Below are 20256 nucleotides of genomic sequence, written 5' to 3' on the forward strand. Positions count from 1 at the left end.
CATTGCTGCTCGCGTTGGTCGAGATCCAATGACTGTTAACAGAATATGGAATCGGTGGGTTCAGGAGGGTAATACGGAACGCCGTGCTGGATCCTAACGGCCTCGTATCACTAGCAGTCGAGATGACAGGCATCTTATCCGCATGGCTGTAACGGATCGTGCAGCCACGTCTCGATCCATGAGTCAACAGATGGGGACGTTTGCAAGACAACAACCATCTGCCCGAACAGTTCAGCGACATTTGCAGCAGCTTGGACTATCAGCTCGGAGACCATGGCAGCGGTTACCCTTGACGCTGCATCACAGACAGGGGCGCCTGCGATGGTGTACTCACCGACGAACCTGGGTGCACGAATGGAAAAACGTCATTTTTCGGATGAATCCAGGTTCTGTTTACAGCATGAAGATGGTCGCACATATGTTTGGCGACATCGCGGTGAACGCACATTGGAAGCGTGTATTCGTCATCGCCATACAGGCCTATCACTCAGCGTGATTGTATGGCGTGCCATTGGTTACACGTTTCGGTCACCTCTTGTTCGCATTGACGGCACTTTGAACAGTGGACGTTACATTTCAGATGTGTTACGACCCGTGGCTCTAGCCTTCATTCGATCCCTGCGAAACCCTACATTTCAGCAGGATAATGCACGATCGCATGTTGCAGGTCCTGTACGGGCCTTTTTGGATACAGAAAATGTTCGACTGCTACCCTGGCCAGCACATTCTCCAGATCTCTCACCAATTGAAAACGTCTGGTCAATGGTGGCCGAGCAACTGGCTCGTCACAATACGCCAGTGACTACTCTGTATGAACTGTGGTATCGTGTCGAAGCTGCATCGGCACCTGTACCTGTACACGTCATCCACGCTCTGTTTGACTCAATGCCCAGGCGTATCAAGGCCGTTATTACGGCCAAAGGTGGTTGTTCTGGGTACTGATTTCTCATGATCTATGCATCCAAATTGCGTGAAAATGTAATCACATGTCAGTTCTAGTATAATATATCTGTCCAATGAATACCCGTTTATCATTAGCATTTCTTCTTGGTGTAGCAATTTTAATGGCCAGTAGTGTACACCATGATGGTAGGCGGTGGAGATGAACGGAGTAGGTGTTACGTCTCGACGGATGTAAGGTGCTCCATTCACTACTACCGCCTACCATAACGCTATAAACGGCCAGAAGATGGCCACATTCTGACCGAAGCCGGTAACCATTGCAAAAATATTTTACTGTGGTCAAGACTGTTTTCAATACACGTCTAAAGTGTTTTAGCCAGATCGCTGGTTTTCACATGGAGAAATGTTTCAGAAGTTAATGAAAATCAATAGTCTGTACTTTTAATTACAGTTTATCACAGATCTCTTGAGCAGTGAAATATTCCCAACTACCGGAACAGAGCGAGATACACTAACATTTATAAATAAGGCAGCAAAACTGATCTGCAAAACTAGCAGTATATATACCAGTGTTCTGGACTTAACAGGGCGTTCAGAACCGACCGGCCGCCGTGTCTTCTGCCAGTAACGTCATTCGGATGCGATATGGAAGAAGATAGGCAACGGCAGAGAAGCACGAGAATTATTGCACAATCAGCTTAACAGCTAATACCTCTCAGCTGCTGACAATAATAATACATAGAAGAATGGAAAAGAAAATTGAACAGTTAGATAACTATCAGTTTGGCTTTAGGAAAGTTAAAGGCACCAGAGAGGCAGTTCTAACGTTACCATTGGTAATGGAAGCAAGGTTAAAGAAAATCAAGACACGTTCGTAGCATTCGTCGACCTAGAAAAAGCGTTCGACTGTATAAAACGGCTCAAGTTGGTAGAAAATCTGAGAGAAATAGGTGTAAGCTATGGGAAAAGGCCGGTGAGGTGCAGTGTGAACAAGAACTAAGAGGAAACAATAAGACTGGAAGACAAAGAAGGAAGTGCTCTAATTAAAAATGATATAAAACAGGAATGTAGTCTTTCGAGGCTATTGTTCAGTCTATACACCCAAGAACCTATGAGGAAAATAAAACAAAGTTTCAATAGTTCGATTAAAGTTCAGGATCGAAGGACATCAATGAGAGGATTAGCTAATGTCATTGCTGTTCTTAGTGAATGTGAAGAAGAACTGCAAGATCTGTTGGTTAGAATGAACAGGACAGAATATGAATTAAGAGTAAACCGGAAAGAGATAAAGGTAATGAGATGTACCAGAAATGAGAATGGCTAGAAATTTAACATCATCATTGCGGATCACGAAATTGACGAAGTTATGGACTTCCGCTATCTTGGACGCAAAAATACCCATGACGGATGATGCAAGGAGGACATAAAAAGCAGACAAGTACAGGCAGAGGGAGCATTCCTGACGAAGAGAAGTCAACTCGTAAAAAACATAAGCCTTAATTTGTGGAAGAAATTTCTGAGGCTGTACGTCTGGAGCATAAAATTGTATGGTTGTGAATCGGGGACAATAGGAAAACTGGGGAAGAAGACAATCGAAGGCTTAGAAATGTTGCGCTATAGAAGAAATTAGAAAACAAGGTGGACGGATAAGATAAGGAATGAGAGGTTCTCTGCAGAATCGGCGAAGCAAGGAACGTATGGAAGACACTGACGAGAAGAAGGGACAGCACGATGGGATATACAGTGTGGTCTATTGATAGTGACCGGGCCAAATATCTCACGAAATAAGCATCAAACGAAAAAACTACAAAGAACGAAACTCGTCTAGCTTGAAGGGGGAAACCAGATGGCGCTATGGTTGCCCCGCTATGCCACTGCCATAGGTCAAACGGATATCAACTGCGTTTTTTAAAAATAGGAAACCACATTTTTATTACATATTCGTGTAGTACGTTAAGAAATATGAATGTTTTAGTTGGACCACTTTTTTCGCTTTGTGATAGATGGCGCTGTAATAGTCACAAACGTATAAGCACGTGGTATCACGTAACATTCCGCCAGTGCGGGCGATATTTGCTTCGTGATACATTACCCGTGTTAAAATGGGCCGTTTACCAATTGCGGAAAAGGTCGATGCCGTGTTGATGTACGGCTATTGTGATCAAAATGGCCAACGGGCGTGTGCTATGTATGGTGCTCGGTATCCTGGACGAAATCATCCAAGTGTCCGGACCGTTCACCAGGTAGTTACGTTATTGAAGGAAACAGGAAGTGTTCAGCCACATGTGAAACGTCAACCACGACCTGCAACAAATGATGCTGCCCAAATAGGTGTTCTAGCTGCTGTCGCGGCTGATCCGCATATCAGTAGCAGACAAATTGCGCGAGAATCGGGAATCTTAAAAACGTCGGTGTTGAGAATGCTACATCAACATCGATTGCACCCGTACCATATTTCTATGCACCAGGAATTGCACGGCGACGACTTTGAACGTCGTATACAGTTCTGCCACTGGGCACAAGAGAAATTACGGGACTATGACAGATTTTTTGCACGCGTTCTTTTTAGCGACGGAGCGTCATTCACCGACAGCGGTAACGTAAACCGGCATAATATGCACTATTGAGCAACGGAAAATCAACAATGGCTGCGACAAGTGGAACATCAGCGACCTTGGCGGGTTAATATATGGTGCGTCATTATGGGAGGAAGGATAATTGGCTCCCATTTTATCGATTACAATCTAAATGGTGCAACGTATGCTGATTTCCTGCGTAATGTTCTACCGATATTACTACAAGATGTTTCACTGCTTGACAGAATGGCGATGTACTTCCCACATGATCGATGTTCCGGCACATAGCTCGCGTGCGGTTGATGTGGTACTGAATAACATATTTCATGACGGGTGAACATTTCTGTCTGTGAGAAAAGTTGAAGGATATTTGCTATCGTGATCCACCGACAGCACCTGACAACTTGCGTGAGCGCATTGTCAATGCATGTGCGAATATTACGGAAGGCGAACTACTCGCTGTTGAGAGGAATGTCGTTGCACGTATTGCCAAATGCATTGAGGTTGACGGATATTATTTTGAGCATTTATTGCATTAATGTGGTATTTACAGGTAATCACGCTGTAACAACATGCGTTGTCAGAAATGATAAGTTCTCAGAGGTACATGTATCACATTGGAACAATCGAAATAAAATGTTCAAACGTACCTACGTTCTGTATTTTAATTTAAAAAACCTTCCTGTTACCAAATGTTCGTCTAAAATTGTGAGCCATATATTTGTGACTATTACAGCGCCATCTAACACAAAGCGAAAAAAGTGGTCCAACTAAGACATTCATATTTCTTTACGTACTAAACGAATACGTAATAAAAATGGGGATTTCCTATTTTTTAAAAAAAAACGCTGTTGATATCCGTTTGACCTATGGCAGTGCCATCTGTTGGGGCAACCATAGCGCGATCTGGTTTCCCCCTTCAAGCTAGACAAGTTTTTTTTCCTTTTGACGCTTATTTAATGAGATGTTTGTCCCAGTCACGATCAAGGGACCACCCTGTATATTAAGACATCAGGGCATTACCTCCTTGGTACTGGAGGAACTGTAGAAGGTAAAAGCTGTAGGGAAAGACAGAGATTAAGGAATTAATTAAGAACGTAAGTTGCAAGTAATATTCTGAAATGAAGAGGTTGGCCCAGGGGAGGAATTCGTGGCTGTCTACATCAGACCAGACAGAAGACTGATGACTGGTAAGCTGACAACGGCAGGGAGAGCAGTGTGATGGAGTCACCACACCACCCTCCCGGCCGCTGTCAGCTTACCAGTCATTGGCGCCGTTCCTTCTCACTCTAATTACTTCTCAGTGGTCATGACGAGGCTGGGTGCATACCGTGTCAGTCCTTCCACCGGGTCTTGAACCCGGGTCCTCTGCGTAGTAGTCAGACACTTTGGCCACTTACAGGATCACAATTATTGAACTATATGAAAAGAAAAACTTAAATTAGTTACAAAATACGGTCTGCACACACTTTATTCAACATGTAAACATCACTACAGTTATTCTGGTCTAGGTTATTACATGTTTGATATGCCTGCCATCGTTGTCGATGATGTGAGGCAGACGAATAACAAAATTCTGCATGGCCCGCTGAAGTGTTGGAACATCGATGATGTCGATGAGCTCCTGACTGTCTGTTTTCAGCTCAGCAATGATTTTGTTTTTGTTCCTGTACACCTTGTCTTTAATATAGCCCTACATAAAGTTGTCACATTTGTTCGGATCCGTAGATTATTGCAGCCGATCGATGCCCCTGCCAGTGGCCTCTGGATACCCCGAAGCCAGAATGCGATCCCCAAAGTGCTCCTCCAGCACATCACTCACTCTCCTCTTTCGGTGGGGTATTGCTCCGTCTTGCTTGAACCACATCTTTTTGAAATCAGGATCACTTTGGATAATGAGGATGAAATCATCTTCCAAAACTTTCATGAAAAGTTCGGTAGTCACTGTGCCATTAGGGAATGTCGCACCGAGCATTCCATGATTGGACACTGCTCAACACACATTCACTCGTTGAGGTGAAGAGACTTCTCGATCGCGAAATGCGGATTCTCAGTCCCCCGTATGCGGCAGTTTTGCTTGTTGACGAATCCATCCAAGTGAAAGTGGGTCTCGTCGCTAAACCAAACGCTCATGTGCATACTAATTCCCATCATGTCCCGTGGCCAACACTCCAGTTTGAACGTCCTAACGTAACTCTTTCAGAAGCTATGACGATTTTATTTTATATAGTGCAATATTGTCACCCTGTAGCTACGAAGGCTGACAACAGCGTATAACCGTCGAATGTATCTGTTGTAGGTTTCTGGGATACTGAAGTGCAGAGAATCAATGCATTCCAAGATGCAATTTAATAGAAATCGGCGTCGTTTGACAACAATTCGAATACTAGGCGTTCGATTAAACAATGTGTTTCAGAATCCTCACTTTACGGTTGTAGGAGTCAAAGCATGAACAGAGCAGGTATTATTTTACCAGTGTTACCAGGCTTGCCACAAGTTTTGGAAATCAGGGAATTTCAAACGTGTCAGGTAAATCAGGGAAATTTCAAAAAAGCACTGGAAAAATCTCGTCTACCTCTCAGTAGGTGAAATGATTTGTTTACTGAGATGTCACGCATTGTCGCTGGCTGAGCGCGTCTGAGTACGTGAGCCGCTTCCCAACTCCCTCATTCTTACTGCTTCTTCCCTTTCTAACACTACTCTCAACTTGGAGTCAGTGCTGCCACCACTTCTTGCTGCGTCTAGCAGCTGCCAACGAGAGGCAGGGAGGCGCGAGTAGTGGTTGATTTGGATATGATTCGCAGAGACTGTTAATGCAGCAGCCAGAGACAGCTGTCATATGTACATGAGCTGTTTCTGAATGATTGTGTGAATGTGTGTGTCCTCTCGTTTTCTGACAAAGGCTAAGGCCAAAAATTTAGTTGAGAGAGTGTGATTGTCTTTTCCATCTGACTGTCTGTCATCTTTACTGTGAGTTGCTGCCTATCCTCATTAGTATTGATTTTCGTAGCATTCACGCAAGCTAGCTGTTTCATGGATTGATCATCGCGGTTTCATTTTGTCAACATGGACAATAGCTGGCCACAATAGCGGACTTCCATATGGGCCAAAACCGCAGGCCATCTCTGTGGGTATCTCTAACGGATAGGGCCTGCCAATCTGAAGCCCATCATTTCTCACTTATGTATAGGTCCTACCTGCCGGATCTAGTCTCACCGATCTGCCTGCAGGCCAGGTCTGTTTGGGCTGGAGGCGTTATGTGGTAGATTTTCATGGTTTATCCATGGACTCAGGACCACGGTACTCCCTAGCAGGCCAGAGGCCACTGGCAAAGGATTTCAGAAATTGCAACTGTCTCACAGCAAGAACATTGTACAGTGCGGCATTTTATAGACGTTTCATTTATTCTAGTATATTTTGGCACTTTGAAAGTAGTTTATATATTATAAAGTATGGATAATAAGAGGTAAAAAATTGTGGCAGTCACTGGCAGCTTGTACGTTATGTACTCACGTATTTCGTGAAAGATAAATCACACAATACCTGTAGAATAATAGACATAACACAATGGGCAATAACCGACAATTACAAACATAGTAGAACCAACATTTTACTGGCGGTCACCTGTAGTGTTGGTTTACACAACTATTCCCTGCCTTATACACTTCTTTCAAGGGACCTACTTTTTTCTGAGGTTATTTATGAAATCAGTGAAGGTATTTGAAATCTGTCATGTGACTCCAGTGAAATATGTACTTTTATTTTATTTCCATAAAACGAAACACATTTGGTGAATGTGTTTCGTTTTATTGAAATAAAATAACATCAGTGGTCTTAATGAAACATGTATGTATATACTATTTGGCTTGCTTTCTCCATCTAAAAACAGTTCATTACGAAAGATGTTGATGTTAGCACTTATGATTTTTGCTCCGTTGTTTAGAAATACAAAAAGGCCTTACATTTTTGCGTCAACTTGTTTCTTTACTTACCCTTGAGATCTCAAAATTTGCCCCTCCAGGAGGCCAACAGCTCTTTTGTGGGTACGTGTGTGGCGCGGACGTGCCCCCGAGCTACTGCAGCCTTTATTCTTTTCCAAGCTGCTTTCCCTTCCCCTTCCTTCTCCTTCCTTGCCCTTCTTCCTTTCCCTTTACCACTTCCTTTCCTTCCCTTGGTATTCTTCAAGTCGGCCTGGCTATCCTTATGAGTTTGCTTCGTCTTGCGGTTTTCGGTGCTTGCTTTTCCTCCTCCTTTTTCGCTTTTCTTTTTTGGTCCCCCCCAGCCGTTTGACCTCCATCTCCAAATTAGAAATCCGTAGTGTGAGCCAGATGGGAAAGATCACCCTCCCTAGCGTCTTTGTCATCGATTCCTCTCCCCATTCCCCTCCTCCTCCTCTCCTTTTCTCACTTCCCCTTCCTTCATGCCAAAGCCCTTTCACCTCCTTACTAGGTCACCCGCTAGGTAGCCAGTCCATGTGGTAGGGTTTTTATGTACCCATCTGGCTGAGCCGCCTGATACCACACAATTTTTCGAGTATATGGTTGAGCAAAACCAATACCTCAATGAGCCATACAGTCAATCCGCATTAATACAGCTGTGTATTTCAAAACTTCCCAGAGCATTAAAAGTGTCATTATTAACAGGCCAGCAAAAGGACTGCTGGAACCTGTGCTTTGAACGCCTTGTGCAAGTCTAAAAGTGGTTGCCCATCTTTTCGGGGCATCAGAACTCCTGGCAGTGACTGACCTGCCTGGTCACTCCACTGCAGCAGCGTCTCTTCCTTAATGTAGTTCTGTCTCATTACCTGTTTCTGCCTCTCCAGCCCTACCCTCCTTGGATACACCCTGGGAGGAGGGCCAGACATGTCGGCTTGGGGCGAAACCCTTTCCAAATTTCCTGGTCTGTACCAAGACCGACAGGGAGACTTTTGCCACCACCAAACCCCTTTCCTTTGTGGAACATACAGAGGAAGTTTGGTGAAGCTGAGTCATTAAGCAAAATGAGATCTGGCACTGTCCTTATAAAGACAACTTCTGCAAGTCAGCCAGTCTCCCTCTGTGCCTCCAACCGTTTAGGAGACAACCCTGTGGCTATCGCTCCTCACAAGTCGCTCAGTATAATGCCAGTTGTAATTTTCTATAGGGACTTTCTTCTCGAGTTTGATGATGAACTTACAGCTTATCTGGAAAGATGTTGCGTTCATTTCGTCTGGCGTGTCTAGAAAGGCCCTAGAAACCTTCGTGTAGACACTGGCGCTTTCATCATAGAATTTGAGGTGATAACCTACGTGAGAAGGTCAAGGTAATCGTGTACAGATGCGACGTGAAACCTTACACTCCACGTCCCATGCGTTGCTTCCATTGCCTCAAGTTTGGCCACATGTCCTCGCGATGCGATGCAAGTCCTATCTGTGGTGACGTAGCCACCCTCTTAATGTGGGGAGCCCTTGCACCCCAAGGCCTAACTGTGTAAACTGCTCTGGTCGCCATACTCCCCACTAACCAGCGTGCCCAGTGAACATGAAGGAAAAAAGTATTCAGGAATTAAAGACCCTTGACAATCTCAGCTACTTTGTGGCCCAGAAGAAATTTGACAGACTTCACCCAATTAATCTCTCCTCTGCCTTTGCCTCAGTTAGGCTTTCCCCTCCTCATCTCTCGCACTTAACCACATCCTGCCACCTTTTCCTTTTCTCGCCCTCAGCAGCTCCCACCCTTTCCCCTCCTGGAACTGCTGCTGCTCCTCCTCCTCCTCCTTGCCAGGGAAGAAATCCTCTTCTCTGGCTCCTGCTAGGGATGGGGCTCCATCCCAGACCACCCCTCCCCAGCGTTCTCAGGACAGGAAGCTTGCACCCTTGCTCAGAGGAGAGACCTGCATTCCGAGGGCCCCATATCCACTCTCTCTCTGTCCAATCCTGACATCACTGCCACCTATTCCCTTACTGATAACGCCATCTCCCTCCCTCCAAGGGAGAAGAAGCAGCACGAGTCAAAGAACGAGGCTACCCTGACTTGCCTCCACCTCCTCCTGCATCAGATCCAGGTTTTATGGATGTCAGTCACCACATCCTCGTTCGTGACAGCCTCTTACCAAGCGATGTGACCTCCCCTCAGCTTCTATATGTCTCACCTAGACTCTTCACCACTCAATAATCCATTGGAATTGGTACGAATATTATCACCACCTCCCAGAAATACAATACCTTGCTTCGTCCTGCTCTTCGTTCTGTCTTGCTCTTCAAGAAATTCACTTTCCTGATGAGTACTCTCTAACGTTTCGTGTTATTGGGCGTTCCACTGGAATTGTGCCGGTCCTGGGATAGCGTCTGTAGGGGTTTGAACCGATTTCATTAGTGATTTCATCCCTCTTTATACCAACCAGGAAGCGATAGTGCTTAGATTGCAGACAACTCTGGCAATCATTGTTTACAATGTCTGCCTCCCTCCAGTTAGGTCACCTCCTTATGTTGAACTGTCTACCTTAATACAGCAGCTCCCATCCCTGTATATCCCCCTGTGGGGGAGTGCCACTTCATCGCGTAGGGATCTTCTACTTGACCAGCTTACTACAGACTTTGATTTGTGTCTCCTCAATGACAGTTCCCCTACCCTCTTCAGTGCCACTCATGGCACCTTTACTGCTATCGACCTCAGAATCTCCTCCCCTGCTCTTGTAGCTTGCGTACATTGGTCACCCCATGATGATAATTGCATTGATGCGGTCGTGTATGGCATCTCTGCCTCTATTTTTCATGCTGCTGGCATTGCTGTCCCCATATCCACAGGCCTCCCTCATCATCGACCAGTACCGTGGTGGACTAAGAACGTAACAGTCACTGTCCAGGACTGCCAACAGGCGCTGCACTGATTTAAACAACTTCCTCACTTTAAAGTGTCACTTTGCTATGGCCCGTTATCCAGCTTTCTGGGCTGCCAGCGACAGTCAACTGTCTAGGAGATATCCTCCAAGATGCTCTGTCTACTGATCCATTGATCCATTGGTCCTTGCAGAACACCTCGCAACACACTTTGCCACAGCATTGGCCACGTCTTCCTATCCTGCCATCTTTCTCTGGCAGAAAGACCCCCCTTTTGTTTCAACCCTTACCAAGCTGAACCCCATAATGAACCTTTCACTTAATGGGAATTCTTTCAGGCTCTTACCTCTTCACTTGACACGGCCCCAGGCCCAGATTCCGTCCACAACCAGATGATCCAACACTTGGACATTATACGGAGACAATATCTGCTCAGGGTTTTTAACCACATTTGGCTCACGAGTGCTTTCCCCTCGCAATGGTGAGACAGTATAGTTATCCCTCTCCTTAAGACTGGGAAGAACCGAATGCCTCTTGACAGCTACCACCCAGTTAGCCTGACGAATGTACTTTGTAAACTGCTTAAGAGAATGGTTAGCTTCCGATTATGTTGGTCCCCCTGTCAGTGTGGCTTCTGGGAAGAATGATCTCCAACTTAGAATTTACTCAGATTGGCAACCGCAATCCGACAGGCTTTTACATATTGTCGGCACCTTGTCACGGTCTTCTTTGAGCTACATAAGGCTTATGACACGCCTTTGTGCCACTACATTTCAGTTACCCTCCATGACTGGGGCTTTCGCGTCCCCATCCAAATTTTATTTACGAATTTTTATCCCACTGGCTCTTCCAGGTTCAGTTGGCACTTCACTTAGCACCCCTCAAACTCAGGAGAACGGTATTCCACATGGTTCTGTATTGTCACACTCTTCCTCAGAGCCATCAATGGGCTTGTAACCATAGGATCAATCCTCAGGTTACCCTGGCACTGTATGTCGACGATTTTTGCATCTGGTGCAGCTCCCACTCGGTAGCATCTGATGAGTGCCGGCTCCAAGGCACCATCTGAAGGACTTCTGCGTGGGCTGTCTCCCATGGCTACCAATTTTCTTCCTCCAAAACGCGACTTTAGCAGTTTTTTCGTCAATTCATAGTAAACCCTTAACCAGAACTGTATTTTGGCGACCAGCTCCTAGATGTTGCAGCACAATCCCGTTTCTTTGGCATTTTTTATGTAGCCTGAGGACTACATGCATGCGGAAGCGTAGTGCTCTCTGCCTCCTGGCCCACACATCTTGGGGTGCAGACCATGCTACTCTTCTCATCGTTACCATGCACTGGTCTTGTCCAGACTAGTTTATGCAAGTCAAGTTTATGGCTCAACAGCTCCTACCAATCTGAAAATACTTGATCCAGTTCACCATTGTGAGATGCTTCTGGCTGTTGGTGCCTTTCGAACTAGTCCTGTTGACAGTGACAGTCCCCTCACAGAAGCAGCGATTTCCCCCCCCCCCCTCTACAAATACCAAGAAGTCAACTTCTGGTTTCTTATGCAATCGCCATTCGCAGATTCCCAGACCATCCTGTGTACTCTGTCCTCTTTGCAAGCGAGGGACGTCTCTCTCCTGATCACTGCCTATGGGTGGGATTGCCGGTTGGAATACGTCTCATCTCCCTTTGTCGGGATGTCCATCTCCATTCACTGAAATGCGCCACATATATTTCCTCTCACCCCCCTCCCCCCTTTGATGGTGCCTAGATCACGGATTAGGACCGATCTATTCCATGGTCTTAAGGTCTCTGTCGCCCCTATGGTCTTCCGACGTCTTTCTAAGATGCTATATAAAGCAGGATACGCTTTCACATCCCCTACTGGCTTAGAACACCATTTATTGCCGGAATCATGTAGTGTGTTCACAGCAGAACTGCTAGCCGTTACCAGGGCCCTCCATTTTGTTACTCAGGCCTCCCTCCACAGTGTTTTAATATGTACCGACTCACTGAGCAGCCTGCTATTCTCGTCATCCTTTGATCTCTGCTATCCATGAACTTCTCTCCTCCCTTGGCCGTGCTGCCTGCTCAGTTGTGGGTATCAGGGAATGAACTGGCTGACCGTTTGGCTAGATAAGCTGACATTCACCCTCAGTTCCGTTTCATGTCTTCAGCTGTGGTTATACAAACCTATGTCAAATCTCTATTTGTCCAAAGGTGGAATGATATCTGATGCGCAAATGCTCTCAGTAATAAACTCCGCAAAATCAAGGAGACTACTATATTTTGGTGCTCTTCCTTCTGATCTTCTTGGAAGGAGTCCACTATTTTATGCCGTCTACACATTGGTCATACCAGGCTCATCCATTGTTTCCTCCTGCGCATCGAACCACCCCCACAATATGGTTGTGGAGCCAGACTGACAATACCCCACATATTGATGGACTGTTCCCTTCTGTTAGCCCTTCGTGCTTAGTCTTCCTCAATTTTAATATTAGCCGACAATCCACGGATAGTTGAACTGGTCCTCAGTTTCCTCCATGAAGATGATTATTTCCATATATAAGGTTCTGCTTTACTCCTGGCGCAGAGGCAATGTGGTAGTGATTAGGCCCTCTCTTCACATTTTCTCGATCTGGGACCCCATGAACAGTCCTCCTACGAAAGAGCACTCTTTTTCTCCAGTTTTTAGATTTGGTCCAGCCTTTTATGCCTTTTACTGTGTTTGTGTTTTAACATCCTTGTTTTATAGTTTGACTCTCCTGACTGAATCCATCCACATCTAGTGGACCATCTTTCTTCTGTGAGAAACTATGGAATTGCGGGACTGATGATCTCGCCGTTTGGTCCCATAAACCCTCTCAATTAATTAATCAATCAGTCTCAAGATTTGTCAGGGAAAAATGCTAAAACTTGTCTGGAAATCGGGGAAATATCAGGGAATTTCATTTGGGGAAACTTGTGGCAATCCTGTTTACGTAGGAGCTCTAATTTAAAACTTTTTCCGTGAACAATGGGCACGTGAGTCAGTTTCTCCTAGTAATGGATTATTTATCACATGTGTGGAATACATTTGAGACGCCCCGTTAAATCCGCAGGACATGACAGATAGAATTTGATGGAAAGGGGCCAAAATAAGGGGTTGTCAGTTACTCTTGAACACATATAACATTATTAGTTGCCCAAACAAACTAACATTTAACAAGTAAGGAATTTAAATTTTAAGACGGCTGAAGGCCAATGATTGAAAATACAACCACAATAAATTTTCATAAGGCACTGGTCCAAAGCTTTACCCAGAAAAAATATTTTAAATGAGGCTGAAGGCCCAAACAATCTAAGACTTAGGAAGTAAGGAATTTTAATTTTAAGACGGCTGAATGCCCATGATTGAAAAACACAACTACAATAAGTTTTCAAAAGACTAAATTATAAAGGAGGCTGAAGGCCGCAATAATCTACGACTTAACAAGTAAGGATCTTTCAATTTAAAAGCGTCCCATTACTTGAAACCCAACTAAAAGCATACAATTTCAAACCATCGGCTATGAGCCATTAACATTCACAATCAATAAGAAAAGGCAGTAAGCCAGCGGCGCTCAGAAGTTTTCGGGGGCGGGGGTCGGTATGCACTTGAAATACACTACTGGAAATTGAAATAAGAACATCGTGAATTCATTGTCCCAGGAAGGGGAAACTTTATTGACACATTCCTGGGGTCAGATACATCACATGATCACTTTGACAGAACCACAGGCACATAGACACAGGCAACAGAGCATGCACAATGTCGGCACTAGTACAGTGTATATCCACCTTTCGCAGCAATGCAGGCTGCTATTCTCCCATGGAGACGATCGTAGAGATGCTGGATGTAGTCCTGTGGAACGGCTTGCCATGCCATTTCCACCTGGCGCCTCAGTTGGACCAGCGTTCGTGCTGGACGTGCAGACTGCGTGAGACGACGCTTCATCCAGTCCCAAACATGCTCAATGGGAGACAGATCCGGAGATCTTGCTGGCCAGGGTAGTTGACTTACACCTTCTAGAGCACGTTGGGTGGCACGGGATACATGCGGACGTGCATTGTCCTGTTGGAACAGCAAGTTCCCTTGCCGGTCTAGGAATGGTAGAACGATGGGTTCGATGACGGTTTGGATGTACCGTGCACTATTCAGTGTCCCCTCGACGATCACCAATGGTGTACGGCCAGTGTAGGAGATCGCTCCCCACACCATGATGCCGGGTGTTGGCCCTGTGTGCCTCGGTCGTATGCAGTCCTGATTGTGGCGCTCACCTGCACGGCGCCAAACACGCATACGACCATCATTGGCACCAAGGCAGAAGCGACTCTCATCGCTGAAGACGATACGTCTCCATTCGTCCCTCCATTCACGCCTGTCGCGACACCACTGGAGGCGGGCTGCACGATGTTGGGGCGTGAGCGGAAGACGGGCTAACGGTGTGCGGGACCGTAGCCCAGCTTCATGGAGACGGTTGCGAATGGTGCTCGCCGATACCCCAGGAGCAACAGTGTCCCTAATTTGCTGGGAAGTGGCGGTGCGGTCCCCTACAGCACTGCGTAGGATCCTACGCTCTTGGCGTGCATCCGTGCGTCGCTGCGGTCCGGTCCCAGGTCGACGGGCACGTGCACCTTCCGCCGACCACTGGCGACAACATCGATGTACTGTGGAGACCTCACGCCCCACGTGTTGAGCAATTCGGCGGTACTTCCACCCGGCCTCCCGCATGCCCACTATACGCCCTCGCTCAAAGTCCGTCAACTGCACATACGGTTCACGTCCACGCTGTCGCGGCATGCTACCAGTGTTAAAGACTGCGATGGAGCTCCGTATGCCACGGCAAACTGGCTGACACTGACGGCGGCGGTGCACAAATGCTGCGCAGCTAGCGCCATTCGACGGCGAACACCACGGTTCCTGGTGTGTCCGCTGTGCCGTGCGTGTGATCATTGCTTGTACAGCCCTCTCACAGTGTCCGGAGCAAGTATGGTGGGTCTGACACACCGGTGTCAATGTGTTCTTTTTTCCATTTCCAGGAGTGTACAAACATTCGCTTAGGTGACACAGGCAGTCGGCCCATCCATCTGCAATCCGACGCAACCCAACCGACAGACCGTCAACAGACCAATGCTCAGGGTGAGTTCCGCTCCACACTTGCACAAGGGTTCTGCTCCGCGCTTGCACCAAAATTTCACCGATGCTGACGGCAGAGACTGTGGGACTATACAAAACGGATCCCAGGCAACCCATAAGGTGTGGACGACCCGAAAACCCACGTCGTTTAATCAAACGACCGAATAACTCAGAGGCAGCACGCCGACAACACTTAAATAAACTTGTCAGTGAAAATCACATTACTACATACAGCCGCACGAACATCTGCACGAGGAGTAGACGATGCTCACGGCAGTGACTGTGCAATAACGAGGACGAATCACAAGTCGGCGCACATAGCCAACCCATAAGCAATCGCCAGCCAAATACACGTAGTCTAACAAGACGACCGACCGACGGTCAACCAAAGTCGTCCCCACTCAAAACATGTGTATCGGCAATTGTTGGGCAAGTGATGGCTGTCCGCACCTTCCTGACGCTGCGTGCCCCACTGGTGGTACGTCACGACTGCGCCAATCGGCCAACTGCTACACATCAGCACGGAAAAAGCACTAAAATAACTGGGCAGTCGACATCACAAGCTACACACAATATCACAAACACTTGGACGAAGAACGCGACCAATGGTAAAAACAGTGACTATGTAGCCGGCCGGTGTGGCCGTGCGGTTCTAGGCGCTTCAGTCTGGAACCGCGTGACCGCTACGGTCGCAGGTTCGAATCCTGCCTCGGGCATGGATGTGTGTCATGTCCTTAGGTTAGTTAGGTTTAAGTTGCTCTAAGTTCTAGGGGACTGATGACCTCAGATGTTAAGTCCCATAGTGCTCAGAGCCATTTGAACCAATTTGAACCAGTGACTATGCAGTCACGAGGACGAACCACGAGTTGAGACACACATATCTCTAACCCATAAACGTTCAGCGAGCAAATACACGTCGTCCGGTAAGACGACCAACCGACGATCAACCAAGACCGTCCCCAGCCATGTGTGCCGGCAACGGTCGAGCGAGTCATTGCAATCCGAACCTCACTGCCACTCCAACCCGACCGACTCCAGCCGCGTCCCAATCGTCCGACTGCCAGGTCCGAACACACGACAACCGGGAAGTAACAGCAGTCAGCAAAGATGATACGCCAGGGCTTATATCGATAAGCGCCGCTGCTGCCGCTCACGGGCAGGCAAGGCGGCAAGTCAGTGACACCAGTAATTGCAATTAACATAACGCGGTGGTAGTACAGTAAATACGGGATGTCATGTGAGATGTGGCATGAACACGAGCCACGCACGGCTCACATTAATTTACTTGTTGATTTCTAACATATGAAAATGGTACCTATCCATACATGCAATTGTAATCCAAATTCTACCGAGCAAGGTGGCTCACTCTCGGGAGGACGATGGTTCAAACCCCCGCGTCTGGCCATTCTGATTTAGGTTTTCCGTGATTTCCCCAAATCGCTTCAGGCAAATGCCAGAATGGTTCCTTTGAGAGGGCACGGCCGACTTTCTTCCCCATCCTTCCCTAATGCGACGGGACGGATGACCTCGCTGTTTGATCCCCTCCCACAAATCAATGAACCAACCAAACAGGAGACTAGGTCACTGGCGTAACAGGAGACTGAGGTCACGTTTAAGGAATGACTGAGCATCGAAGTTCAGGTCTACGGTGCATTCATTATACACTCAGGTGATGACGCCACTTCGGCGACTTGCGCGTCGATGGGGATGAAATGATGATGATTAGGACAACACAACACCCAGTCCCTGAGCGGAGAAAATCTCCGACCCGGCCGGGAATCGAACCCGGGCCCTTAGGATTGACAGTCTGTCGCGCTGACCACTCAGCTAGCGGGGGCGGACACTCAGGTCATGGGATACCTTCCAATATCGTATCGCACCAGCTTTTGACTGGCGTAGTGCAATAAAGAGGCATTCTGGCCAAGATAAGGCTATTAGTATCGAACATAGGACTTAATTTGAGAAAGAAACTTCTGAGAATGTACGTTTGGAGCACTGCAATGTGTGGTAGTGAGACATGAAGTGTAAAAAACCAGAATAGAAGAGAATAGAAGCATTTGAGATGTGGTACTAAAGAAGAATCTTGAAAATTAGGTGGAGTGATAAGATAAAGAATGAGGAGTTTCGCAGAATCGGAGAGGAAAAGAAAACCCCGACAAGAGGAAGGGACAGGATTGTAGGATATGTGTGATGATATAAAGGAATAACTTTCATAGTACTGGAGAGGAAGATAGAGACTATAGCAAATAACCGAGAAAATGAGCCACGCTGCCTCCGTAGCTGTCCGAAGGTGCGAAAGCGTTGCCGGTGCAGGATTTTGTGCACAAATTGATCTCTGGATTATGTCCCACAAATTGCCACGGGATTCAAGACGGGCGATCTAATTGTCCAGAACGTACTTCAAACCAATAGCGAACAATTGTGACCCGGTGACATGGTACGAACATAACCATTTCCAGTCAATAATCTGGTCAATTGGACCACAGGACCCACTCTATTCCCCGTAAACACGGCCCACACCATTATGGAGCCACCACCAGCTTGCATAGTGCCTTGTTGATAACCTGAATCTATGGATATTCGACCCTACCATCAGCTTTTACGAACTGAAATCAGGACTCATCTGGTCATGCCACGGATTTCCAGTCGTCTAAAGTCCAGCAGATATAGTCATGAGCTCAGCACAGTCGCTATAGGCGATGTCGTGTTGTCAGCAAAGGCACTCGCATCGGTCGTCTGCTTCCGTAGTCCAATAACGCCAAGTTTCGGCGCACTGTGCTAACAGATACGTTTGTCTTAGTTCCACATTGATTTCTCTGGTTGTTCCACGAAGTGTTGTGTGACTGTTAGCCTCTGATCTCAATCGCAAAGTGAAGGCCGTCAGCCAATGTGTTGCCTGTGTTGAGAGGTAATGCCTAAAATGTGGTATTCTCGACACACTCTCGACAGTGTGGATCTCGACAGTAATGAATTCCCTAACGATTTCCGAATGGAATGTCCCTTGCGTGTAGCTCCAACTACCATTCCTCCTTCAAAGTCTTAATTCCCGCCTTGCGGCCATAATCACGTGAGAAACCCTTCGACAAGAATCGCATGGGTACCAATGACAGCTCCGCCATGCGGTACTAGCGTCATCTGCATACGTAGATACCACTATCCGGTGACTTTCGTCACCTCATCGTACAATCTTCACGGTAAATGATAACAGCAAACAGTTGCAGGATAAAGATTTATTGAAACCCTTGACCATGGTTTCGGTACACCTTCATCAGAAGCTAATAGACATCTGAACACGAAGACACCTTCATTAGCAAAAGACTTAGCACCATAACTGAGATAGAAGAAAAAAACAAACACTTATAGCTTTAAGTAACCATGAAGATTATTAAGGTTTTACAAGCACAAAAAGTTTTGGTCATTTACTAAAATCACATACTGCAGTGGAGATACATAAAACAATCGTGCCAAAGGCGTCGTCAGTAGTTAAAATTAAATTTAATCTCCTTAACTACTGACAACGCCTTCTGCTAATGAAGGTGTCTTTCTGTTCAGGTGCATTGTTGCTTCTGATGAAGGTATATTAGATATACTGAAACAGTGGTCAAGAATTTCAATAAATTTTTATCCTGCAACTGTTTGGCTGTTATCATTTACTGTGAAGATTTTCAACAGTTGCTGCTTCAGCCATGTTTAAAAGTTTGTCAGTGAACAATGCTTATTATAAGAATAATTTCAATGTATATCATCTCCATGGAGTCGTATCAATCATGTAGATCGATATGTGTGCTCGTATAAAAATTCCATTATTTTAAGAAATGAATCCAATTTAAATAGTGCCTTCCTCCTTATCTCCTCTTTTCCCTCTTACCTTACACACTGCACCACCACCCTCCCCCCTCTTCCATCACCTATTCCTGTACGCGTTTACTCTCTTTTCTCCTAACTCTTTTTTGCATTTTTTAATTCTTTTCTAATTTGAAGTCGTAAATAATGATACTTCTGTTCAAGAACTTAACTATGTACGATGCAACAATAAAATTTCTTCATGGAGATCGTTATGTACAACAGCAAGTAATAAATTACATTAGAAAATTGCGCTCTTGCAAGCAAGAACATTATCTTAGAAGACTTCATGAAGGATATGTATTAAAATGTTAAACGCGATGTGTAGTAGCTTCAAGGATGCAGGTCGCATGTAACACTGTAACAAATAAATTAAATTACGGAAGTGCAGTGTTACATGCAGAAAAACTGTGTTAAGAAATTTCATAAAGGACACCTCAGTTAAGGAACTGTCCCTTTAAACGACTAATATTTTAGCCTTTAAAAAACTACTGAAGGAAAGCAGAAGGTTAACGTTTAATATCCAGTGAGCAACGAGGTCACTGTAAAGAAGAAAGGAAGGAAACGAGGTTGAACTTCAGTGTCATGTAGGCATCCGGGAGACGGAGTACTAATTCAGCTAAAGCGGTGAAACAATTAATCTGGTACAGGCTTGTATGCCAAATGTGCCTTTTGCTGAAGTGTCACAGGCTCATCTCATCCGGCAGAGGTGACTAAAGAGAATATGCTGCTTATCTTAATATAGTACTCTTGATCGAATTAACACATTTTGTCAAAAATTATATTGTACCAGTCAAACTGCTACGTAAATATTCAACGTTGTTTCCAGTGTTATTAATCAACATCAGGCACAATAAATATTTCATTTACAGTACCTGTGAGAATACATACATATTATTCCATCTCAATTTACGTTACGCCAAGGACACGAGCTGGTTAAAAGAATTCAATTCCGTGTTAACATCACATTA

Source organism: Schistocerca serialis, chromosome 1 (genome assembly GCF_023864345.2).
Source record: "Schistocerca serialis cubense isolate TAMUIC-IGC-003099 chromosome 1, iqSchSeri2.2, whole genome shotgun sequence".
In the NCBI taxonomy this organism is placed as follows: Eukaryota; Metazoa; Arthropoda; class Insecta; order Orthoptera; family Acrididae; genus Schistocerca; species Schistocerca serialis.